Genomic DNA, 12,385 nt, shown 5'->3' on the forward strand with positions numbered 1-12,385 from the left:
ATATATATATATAAAGTATATATATATATATATAAAATATTTCATTAAAATACATATATAAAATATATATAAAATTATTTAATTAACATATATGTTTTTGGGCCCAGACATCTGCACAGTCCAACGATACTACTGTTCTATCCTTGGTTATATTTACGAAAGATGTAGGATCTTTTTAATGTTTGTCGGCAGTTAATATAATTGGCCAATATATGCAAGTTGTATCAGAGAAGTATGCTGTAAATAATCTACAATAAGGTTGTTGGTCAGATCGATCAGAGTTCGTAAAACACACATTTACATTTACTAAAAGGAAAATGAAGTTTACACAGGTCTTGCTTTGTTATGCTTGTTCACATATCTGTATTAGAAACACATAATTCAGGAAGATTACGTCATTATGACGTCATTGATGCGATTTTACTGGCCATTCTAGCTCCAGCCGCTCCAGGCACTTTTACCCCTCCCCCCCCACCGCCCGGTCTAGATAGGGTTTTAAGGAGTTGGTTACCACCCTCCAGCAGTTAATTATGGGTTCACCACACCACGAAGTGGTGTGTGGTGAACCCATATTGCTTTTTCTGGTGTTTCTTCTTCTCCTTCTTCTCCTGCCATTTTTTAAATGGATTCAGCTTCTTCATTTTAGGGCCTAAGGTCCTGAAATTTGGTATGGAGGTACCGTGGGCAAATATCCCTAGGCGTTTTTTAAATTTTTGTGATACAGGCTTTTAGAATGGTTTTATTTGAGTTTTTTGGCTGTGTTATAGCAAATGTATTACTGTGTTAGTGTGCCGTGTTTACCACGTTTGGGCATGAGTCATCACAATGGAATGCAGGGCATCAACCAATAGGCATGCAGCTTTCCTCTATTCTTCTTGCTGATTGGCTGTTGGGATTTAACTTGATTAACACCTGCACAGAGCATTTCCACCTGCACAGAGCATTTCTTGCTGATTGGCTGTTGGGATTTAACTTGATTAACACATGCACAGAGCATTTCCATACTGACAGTATGTCTGTATTCAAGTGTTTTGGTAGGTATTTCAAGCTTTTCTGCTCCAGCATTGGAATGCGGGGCATGAACGGTTTTTTTTTTTATTTTGAAAATCAACAGTTTGCATTATGCAATCAAAAATCCTAACCAATAAAGTAGGGAATAGCTATCCAACTGTTTTTTTAGTTGTATGTTACTTCATATTATAGTTATATCAATGTAAATCATTGTTTTCCCTTGTGTTTCTCATTCTTTCCCTGCCATGTCGTAAAATGTGGTGAACCCATCGCTGTATTTGCTCCAAAGCAAATATTGGCCTTTCTAGTTTACTTATATATTCTCTTTATCCCTTTGAGGCATAAGACCATTAAAACTGCATGTTTGATGTTGATAAATTTACTGTCTTGTCTGTAGGGATTCTTGAATACAATTCCTTCCGTATGCAGGATTAGTATATCTTCGTTTGTAGATTTAGTGAAAAAAACTCTTCTCTTTGTATGTGCAGGCTGGCACTCCTGAGCATAGAATCGTCTTCGAACGGAAGACGAACCCTCCCGGCGATCAGGGCAGCACAGTGACCCGTGACCCCGACATCCGGCTGCTGGGTACTACCGTGTTTGAGGGGCGTGTCCAGGTCAAACGAGACGGACTGTGGGGTTCTCTCTGTCATGAAGTTTGGTGGGATTATTCGAGGGAGATCAACTCAGTACCAACTGTAAGTAAAATTTTTGGAAACACCTCCACATCGCCTTAAAATAAAAAAAAACGAATAAATAGATATCAGATAATAAAGAAGAAGAAGAAGATAATAAATCAATATGTCAGTTATTATATTGTTAAAAATAAAAATTGTTAAAACCAAAATAAAAATCAATTGATACTGGAACACACAGATTTTTTTCAACGCCCCTTTCATTTAGTTCTAAATGAAGTTGCTAAGGACCTTAACCTACAAAATCGCCGGCAAGTACAGATAGGCATACGGTGCCAGGTGCGTTTAGATTAGATCCCCATCGTAAGCACCCTTTGCGCTCCGCTCTAGTAGACAATGGCCCGCGAAGCCACCAGCTCACGTCCTGGTTGCTGATTTCCATTGTGACCAAGGCACTATAGCTTAATGCTTGACAACACCCCACATGCACCGAGCGGACAGACACTATGACACGCAGGCCCTCTGAATGGGTAATAGTGACTGTTGTAGCATAATACAAAGCTCATCAACGGCCGAAGTGACTGACTGTCACTGCAGGCAGATATAGAAGACCGTACAAAGAGGTAGCTGACCAGACAAAACTTTGGAATTAGTGGTAGTAGCTGTAGATTTTGTAGTAGATTACGCGAGAGTCTAGTGGACTTGTAGGTCATTGCTCATTTATAATTACTGGCCAAATTTGCTGAACGTGCGTAAAAACAAACCACCATATGAAGTGATATTTTACAGGACGGGACTTCTTGATTGGTAGTATTTACTGTAGATCCTCTAAGGGCGGGCCTAGCGTGTCCACAACAGAAAATACACACGTGTACACCAATTTCCCCTCTTATAAATTGTATGCCCTAATTTGCAGTTGACGATGCCCATATCCATGCACCTACCTACTTAATAGCCAAAATTTTCATCCGTTGCTTAGCCAAAATTTTCATCTCGCTGTATGTTTGTATCAGTGTAAATCATTCTTTTTCCTATCTTAAAGGTGGTGTGTCGACAACTGGGGTTTGCAACCGGACGAGTAGAGAACAAGTACCAGTATAGCAAAGGGCGCGTGGCTGTGAGCAACCTACGGTGTAACGGCCATGAGGACAACATCTACGACTGTTACCACGACAGTATTGTCTCAACACCTCGGTGTCGTGAGTTTTGCTTTGTAAATTGCTTATTTTATAAGCAGTAATAAAGCAGCTGGGTTCATTTTAGCTAATTAATCATGTTGTGCATATCATCATTAGAATGAAAATGGAAATGTCGGTAGCTGTCGAATTATTCAGTCTATGGTCTCTAGATTGTCAGAATCTCAACCCATTTGTCTAGTTTTCAGTCAACTTATACTTTCAGTCAACTTACTTGATTACACAGGCATGGATGTCATTCCTTTAGGGAACGCCAAAACCGATGCTAACGTGCGAATGAAAAAGCTTTACAGTGATAGATGATGTATAACGTTCTAGGTTTGCCCGACTAGGGAGTATAATTACCTTGTTAAACAGTTACTTACCATGTTTAAAGTTAAAACTTTTGATCCAACACAACACGTTCTCTCACCTAGAGCTTTCGACCAGTCACTCTGGTCTTCCTCAGTAGACTGACTCAGTGAGGATTGTCAAGTGGCTTCTTTGAAGTGTGGCGTCAACACTGGGTCAAAGATATCTGGTAGACGATGTCGGCCCCCGTCGCGTTTAAGTTTAAGTTGGGCCCTGGTGTAAATAGGCTCTTTCACCCCTCTCAGGAAATAGGTCTTGTTCAGTGTCTAAACTTCTTATAGTGTCAGTGAAACAAAATTTCCACGTGACTCTATGTGGATGTGTTGTGACACCTCTGAACCTGGCCTTCAAAGACCCTCTGGCCCTGGCAGGGGATGTGGTAATTGACGCCACACTTCTTCTTGCCGGTTTTGTCTTTGGTCGCAACGAGAATCTGCCTTAGGGTTGTGATCGGTTTGAAGCAAGTTGTAATCCCGTGGGAGATGAAAATCCTTCTGAGAGCTTCCGACAAGTCCCTGATGTATGAAAGGACGATCAAACCCTTGGACTTCGTTCCCACTGAAGGCTTGGAGTTAGGTGATCTGGTAAGAGTGCCTTTGTTGATGGCCCACTGGGGGTAGCCACAGGTTTTCAGTGCTTGGGTCAGGTGTGTCTTCTTGGTCTCTAAATCTTGTGGGTCTGAAACTATGGTGTCCTGTGGGTCTGAAACTATGGTGTTCAAAAGTGTCACAGCACACCCACATAGAGCCACCTGGACATTTTGTTTCACTTGATACTGTACGAATTTTAGACACTGAAGACTATTTCCTGAGAGGGGTGAAAGGGGCTATTTACATCAGGGCCCATCACCCTTCACTTAACCGCGACGAGATTAAGTCTACCAGATACCAGTCTACCAGATACAGTTATCTTGATAAGAGACATCAGCGAGTCGTTCTCGATGGCCAGTCATCTAATTGGTGCTGTGTCCCTGCGGGTGTCCCCCAAGGGTCTGTTCTCGGTCCCTTACTTTTTCTTGTATATGTTAATGATATTGTTGATGGACTAGTCTCTCAGCCTTTTCTTTTTGCCGATGATAGTTCTTTGCTTCAAGTTGTTGATAACCCATTACATGATTCCGTCTCTCTCAATTTGGACCTGGAAAAAATCTTCTTATGGTCTACTAAGTGGCTGATGGAATTAAATCCCACAAAAACTGAAGAAATTTGTTTTACTTCTAAAAAAGTCCGTCAAGCCCACCCCCCACTATTTCTTAATAATTCTGTAATAAAATCAGTTTCCTGTCATAAGCATATTGGGATTATTCTTAGTTCCAATATGTCTTGGCATTTTCATATTGACAGTATTGTTTCTAAAGCTTTCAAAAATGTTAACCTATTTAGGGCCTTGAAATTTAGATTACACTACGTTCATTGTTGGAATATGCTGACGTTGTCTGGCACGGGTGCACAATCGAGGAATCAAACCTCATAGAAAGAGTTCAGTATCATTGCTCCCTCGTTGTTTCTGGTGCCACAAAAGGGTCCTCATATTCTTTAATTTGTCAAGAGCTCGGCTGGGAGACTCTGTCCGAAAGGCGACACATTCATCGCCTATTACTATTTCATAACATTGTAAACGGATGTACTCGGGAATATCTTTCAGATTTACTTCCATGTACAATTACTGCTACTTCTATCTACAATCTGAGAAACAGTAGTAATCTGAGAACCATCAAATTTTCTACCAATCGTTTTGGAAAGTCTTTTATATCATATTCCATCACTGGATGGAATAACCTGAATTTAGAAATCCGTACTCTTTCGTATCCAAAATTTCGTTCAAATCTTTTCAAATCGGTACGTCCTGTAAAGCTAAACTATTTTAGCTTTGGTTCTCGTTATTCCTGTATTCTCATTACCCGACTTCGTCTGGGCACCTGCAGCTTGAATCACAGTCTTTATACCCGAGGTCTTGTTGCAAGTCCATCCTGTAGCTGCGGGTGTCCATATGAAACGATTGCTCATTATTTATTGCACTGCCCTATATACACCTACCAGCGCTTAGTCCTTTTTGGCAAGCTTTCAAGCATACTTGGTAATATTGTTGATTTAAACACTCTTTCTGATAATTCCATACAATATTTAGTTCTTCGCGGTAGTTTCCTTTGTTCGTATGACACCAACTGCAAAATAATGTTAGCCGTACAAAATTATATATTAGAAACAAAAAGATTCTAACTGTATGTGTTTTCTGGGATGGGAGGATTGTTACTCACGCGTGGTCTCATGTATTTTTAATGTCTTGTAAAATATTTTTCTTTCATTGTAAAAGTGGCTGCGAGAATATAAGTTGTACCTAACTTGAGTTCGCAGTCACTTAGTCCATGTATTTTCATTTGTAATTCTCATTGAGCTTCTGAATAAAAAAAAAAGATACCTTTGACCCAATGTTGACGTCACACTTCAAAGAAGCCACGTGACAAGCCTCACTGGGCCAGTCTGCTGAGGAAGACCAGGGTGACTGATGGAAAGCTGTAGGTGAGAGAACGTTAAATACTTTAAATACCTAAAATTAACTTTAATTACCTTGTTGAACAGTTGATTCATTGGAGGTAAACGTTGGTTATCTACACATTCAAATACACTACATGTAGATTCAGTGCTCTTACTCTGTTTCCTTTCGTTGCAAAAACAATCCCAAGGCGTACGCAGAAGAGACCTCGGCGTGGTCTGTGAGGGATTGAATCACGGAGGAAACGTCTCTTGGAAGGCAATAGACATTCGCACAACCAATAAAGCTATGAGGTCCACACTAGAAAACGTGAATGTCTTCCATGCTGGAGGAGCAAAACCAAACGTAGAAAGAGCCGCCATTATCAGCAAATCAGTTCCGCCTCTACTGCACAAGGTCAATATCAAATATTCTGGAGACGCAGCTATCAGAGTTGATGACCCGACCGCTACATTTCACATGGAGCATTGCGACATCTCAGAGAACCAGGGAGCCGGGCTGATAGTTACCAATCCTTCAGCAAACGTGAGCGTTGTCTCCAGTATGTTCAGTAAGAATTTCCCAGTCGGAATGCAGGTGACCGGAGGACACACAGGATCAAACCTCCGGATCACTGACAGCACGTTTGAACAGAACAGCGGTGCCGGCCTGATGCTGTCTGACGTCCCGATGAACGTGGACATACGGCAGTCTAACTTCAGTACAAACTCCCATTACGGACTCAGTCTGTTCACCACAACCCAAGTCAGCCTTGTGACTGACGGCTGTCACTTTGATCAGAACGGTCTGAACGGTTTCCATGCCAGATATCACGGAGTGAAGGGCGATAAAAGCAGCACAGTCTTCTGTAATGTTGGGGCTAGGGGTAACGTTGGAAGTGGGATCGATCTAGAAATAGAATACCAGGAATATCAGAATATCACATCATCACCAATTTCAGACCAAATCATCATAGACCAATCCGACTTTGCTTCTAACGAAAACGGCTCAGTCAAGATAACAGTTGACAACTCTTACGAAGATCGTTTCCCGGTCGTCCATCTCACAGACGGAGTTTATCAAGACAACATGGCGACGGTTATCGAGGTTGGCGGGACTCGTGCGGAAGTTACAATCCAGGACAATGAGTTTGGCTCAAGTCAGTGTGGCAGTAAGTCAGTCATCCATGTACACGGGTATGACAAGACTGTGAACATAACAAGAAACAGGTTTCTTGACAATGTCTGCCAACGGGTGGTGCTGTTCAACACTATTGATGTGTCTGATGACGATCATCCCCTTTTTGTGGAAGGTAACACTTTCGAAAACAACGAGTTTGAACCAGAGTCACTGGCATACATATCTGATCCGCGAGGTGAGTACTGCACCATCGAAATCGTGGGAACCGGACAAGCACATATCATCACCCGGAACTCTTTCCTCAATAGTCCAACTGGTTTAGAACTCTGCAGCGGTGACGGTTCTCATCCATTGACAGCAAACCAGATCAGAGCAGAAAATAATTGGTGGGGAACTACAGATTTCAATTCAATACAAGAAAAGATATTTGACAACGATGATCAGTACAGTAGATTTGGGATCATGTTTTCTCCATATCTAGACTCACCCTCTGGTAGGCCTATAATAACCGAAGAAACAGAAACCATAACAGCCTCGTCGTTAGGCGGCCGTCTGAATGGAACATTGCGTATAACCACCTCCGATAGCCCCGTCACCCTGACCCGAGACCTCACGATCTTACCGGACTCGGTTCTCATTGTTGAAGCAGGAGTTGAGATCCGTGTACAGGAAAGTGTTGGCATCCTCAATCTTGGGAAACTGCAGTTAGACGGGCTCCCGTCAAGCCCTATAACATTCGATGTCACCCGTAAAACCTTGTCTAACCGAACAATTCCTGTTCGGTTAACGGGGGGCTCTAGCTTTTGGGAGGGACACCTGGAAGTGCTATACTCCGGGCGATGGGTTCCTGTGTGCTATGATGATGATGATTCGCACATGTACAGAAAGTTCGCCACGATCGCCTGCCGGCAGTTGGGGCTGGGTTCGTACAAGTCTGCAACGAGAGGTTACCTTTACTATAATCAACTTGCGCTCACTGTCCAATGTGATGGGTCCGAAGATAACGTTGGAGAGTGCAGCTTATATCAAAGAGACGTCAGTTGGTACACTTACGGGTATTACCTAAGGTTGACGTGTAACTCCGCTTCCGGCTGGGGAGGCATCGTCTCGCTCTCAAACCAAACATTTGAGCCGCATGATGTCAATCTTTTCCATGTCGGAAATTTACATTCACACAATGCACCTGGTCTGCTCATATACGGCTCCTCAGCCTCAAATGTAATTAACAACGTTGTCGTGGAAAAATTTATCGGAACTCCGTTTGGCATACTGTTCCTAGATTTGCAGCCTTCCCAACATATCGCCTTGAAAAATGTGACCTTGATCAATTCTGGCTCAAGAGATGGAAATGGAATCCGTATGGACAACATACCCTCCATGACCATGTCATGGTGGAAATTTGAAGAGCACGTAGCCAAGACATTGGTTTCATTAGAAACAATGTGCGGAGGACCGACATCAATTGTGCTACAGGAAGGACAGTCACGGTGGGTTGTAAATGGGATCAAAAAGAAGGTAAGGCTGCGGTGTTACAGAACGGTAGAGGCACCAGATGGATGTCACATACGAGTGACAGTAACAAAGACGGACTTCAGCTATCCATCATCGAGAAACCGCCTCACCATCTATGAGTCCCTTACATCAAACGAGATTAATGAGATGGGGACACTGCATTACGGCAACGAGGTGAGCCAATCTGGAAATCCCCGTGTATTCACATCCAATGGGTCTACAGTCATGCTACTGCTGCAAGCTTCAAGTTTACAGGATGCATATTTTCTGGCAAAGTTCGATGTTATGAGGAAGGGTGATAATGGTTACGGCTTGGAAACCCCAGCATCACTTGATATCATCGACTTAACGGCTGGTAACTTTTCGTACTGTATACTACTATCATCAGATGTGACAAACGTACATATTGACAGAAGTACGCTGTCCTCTTGTGCTAGAGGACTGTACGTAGAAGGAGTATACGAGGGACATATATCCGTGGAGTCAACAGTTGCCACCCAAAACACAGTTGGTATCCAAATCTCTTCGTTTCTCGGTAGTGTCACGTTGTCGAATGTATCAGCTATAGACAACTCTCACAATGGGATATCCATCTATGGCATTACCGGTACAGTAAACATGAGTGATATCGTGTCTTATTCCAACTACGATGGGATATACATCAATGGCATTAATGAATGAATGAATGAAGACCTTTATTGTACAAACATACCCACTGGGTTAGGTACAAAGGTTAACTTGAATACACAAATATATACATGTACACAACAAGATCAATCTAGTACTAGCACTACAGTCTGTTACATAATTTCGACTTCTCTTCGCTTCTCTGTGATGTTGAAAAGATAAGAACATACAAGTTTAAGGATCGAGGGTTTGTCTAAGTTCATTAAAAATGTGAATTTGTCTGTATTACTTAGGTGTGTAAAGTGGGGAAACATCGATGTTATTCGTCTATAAAGTTCAATTCTCGCACTGTTATACAAACTACATTCTACTACAAAATGATGTTCATCTTCTATTCTATCTAGATTACAGTATCGACAGATACGTTGTTCCAGGGGAGTGCGGTTATGTCGACCGGTCTCAATGTGCAGTTTATGGCAGCTGATCCGTAGTTTTGTGACGGCGTTTTTGTGCCGTGTGTTGTCGATATTTAGGTACTGTTCTTCATTGTAGGCCAATTTGAACAGTCTATAGGTCCTAAGTTTGTTTTTAGCAGGACCACCTCTGGTGTCATTGTGTATTTCTTTAAAGAAGGTTTGGATGTAAATGTCTTTTAGTCGCTGATGGATGGAGTTAATAATTTGAGACGCATTTGTGTTGTATGAGAGGGGACAGTGCCAAATGTAACCATAACCACACTCTTCCAGGGACTTTCGCACTCCTGATGCCCAACATTTGGCTCCAGTTTTGTCTAACTCTAGCTGACAAGATAGAGCGTCAGCTTGAAAACTATCGGCTGGTACTTTCTGGCGTAGTCTAAGCAAGTGCTTGATAGCGTTTAGGGAGGCTTCCACTTGAATGGGAAACCTCCCTAATTCCGCTCTTACAGCGAGGCCGCAAGCTGATCTCGGGACGCGAAGGGTTTGTTTACAGAATTTCAGGTGGATGGATTCGATGGGGCAGAGTTTGGAGCTTTTGACTGATCCCCAGATTTCCGATCCATAAAGAATTGAGGGTTTGACGCAGGTGTCGAAAAGTTTGTTTCTGACGGATAAAGGAGCATCAGCTTTGTCTAATGATTGATTAATACCGAATAAAGCTTTAAGACCTCTACTGTACAAGTGCTTGTTGTTCGCCTTGAAAGTACCAGCAGCGTTAACGACCATTCCTAAATAACAATATGAAGTTACTATCTCAACAGGTTTGTTCTCATACATGAAGGACAGGTCTTTTGGTAGGCGACCTCCCTTAGAGAAAACAATGATTTTTGTTTTCCTAAGGTTTACATTTAGCTTCCAAGTATGGCAGTATTGTTCTAATCTATTCAGGGCAGATTGTAGTCCTTGTTTTGACTCCGAGAGAAGGACTAAATCATCTGCATATAATAAACATGGGACTAGCTTGTTGTACATGGTTGGTGAGTCACAAATATCATCGTTGAACATAGATGTAATATCACTAAGAAATAAGTTAAATAAGGTCGGGCTTAAGTTGCATCCCTGTCGGACACCACAGTTCGTTACAAAAGGTTCTGTTAGTCCATGACTATGTTTTACACAATTACATGTTTTAGCGTACATATCTCTTATAGTTTCGAGGAATTTACCCCCTATACCAAGACTATTTAATTTGAATAGAAGGCCTTTTCTCCAGACAGAGTCAAAGGCTTTACTGAAATCGACAAAACAAGCAAAAAGACGTGAATTTTTACTGCGGTACTTGCTAACTAATGTACTTACTACGAACAGGTTATCTGTTGTTCTGAAGTTTTTCCTAAAACCTGCCTGGTGAGGTTTAAAAAGATTATTGTTTTCTGCATAACTAACAAGGCGATTGTTTAATATAGATGAGAATAGTTTACCTAAGCAGCTAATTATAGAGATCCCGCGATAATTGTCTGGGAGAGAAGGGTCCCCAGACTTGTGAATTGGTACAATGTGACTGAGGGACCATTCTTGTGGAAAGTGCCCGTTTTGCAGGCATGTATTGAACAATTGAAGGAGTGGGGTTTGGAGTACTATTTTGCCGGATTTTAACATCTCATTCAGTATCATATCATTTCCGCTTGATTTGTTGTTGTTGAGGTTTGAGATAGCTATGCCTAGTTCTTTTGATGTTATGGGGAGATCTAAAACGGTTGGGTTTGTAGGTAACGATGCCAAATTCAGTTGGTCATTATCTGTAGTGGGAATATCATTTGTAACGTTATTTGAAGATTTGTCTAGGTTACTAAAATGCTTGAGCCATTCTTCTTCTGAGATTTGGTTGGTCTCTTGGTTTTTAGTTGGTTTTAGTTTGTTTAGGAGATTCCAAAAAGCATTGGGATTTCTGTCTTTAAGGTATGCTAATTCGGTCATAATGTGTTTGTGAAAGTCTCTTTTCTTCTTTTTTAAAAGTTTTCTGTATTCTTTCTTTCTTTTAAAGTATCTTCCTCTAATATCTGAGTTGTATGGTTGTTTTGTCAGAAGAGATGCTAGGTTCTTCAATTCTCGTTTCAGCTCTGTACAACTTTTGTCGATCCATTGTTTGTTTTGTTTTGGACGAGAACGTTTCTTGTGATTACTTTTCCTGAGTGACAGAGACTTAAAGCCGGCATCTCTCAAAATTGAGCTGAATTCTAAAACGAAAGTTTCTATTTCTCCCTTCGACGTCGTGACTTTGACATTTTTGGATGACAGGGAATTTAGTCTGTCCGTAAAGTGTGGTTGGAAAGGGTATGAATTAAATTTTTGTGTGGATTTGTCATCCCAGTGAAATCTTTTGGGGGGAGGCTTTGTTTTAGGTCTTTTTTGTTTTTTGTGGACATGCTGTTTTGAATGTGAATGGAGGAAGACCGATGTCATGCAGTGGTCAGAGAATACAGTTAAAGGATGAACTCGAAATAATAGGACGTTTTGAAGAAAAGACTGGCTTGAAATTATATAATCGACCGTGCTGCTTCCGTTAGGCTGATGGCAGGTATAGTTTCCTTGCAGATCGCCCGCCACTCTGCCATTCAGAATTCTTAGGTCAGCCTGGATACACAAATCCGTCAGAAGACGACCAAATTTGTTTGGGGGAGAATTGTCAATATGATGTCTATCACTTACAAGGTTTGACGGGATGTCTGAAAACTCGTCGATATTAAATCTGTTATCTACGTAATCACGTAAGTTGCCAATACGCGAATTTAGATCTCCTCCAAGGAGAATAAATCCATCGGTGCTAAATTTAAGGATTTCTTCTTCTAATATGTCAAACACGTGGTTATCGGCATTTCTATGGGTGATTGACGTACTAGGGCTCAAATACGCCGAGCATACAAATAAGTCCTTTGTGAGTCCTAATAGATTTCGATCTATTTGTACCCATAGTATGTCTGTCGATTTAGAAGACAGTTTTTTGATAAAATTTTTGTATTCA

The sequence above is a fragment of the Branchiostoma belcheri genome, unplaced genomic scaffold (genome assembly GCF_001625305.1).
Source record: "Branchiostoma belcheri isolate BF01 breed outbred unplaced genomic scaffold, Haploidv18h27 scaffold56, whole genome shotgun sequence".
Lineage (NCBI taxonomy): Eukaryota > Metazoa > Chordata > Leptocardii > Amphioxiformes > Branchiostomatidae > Branchiostoma > Branchiostoma belcheri.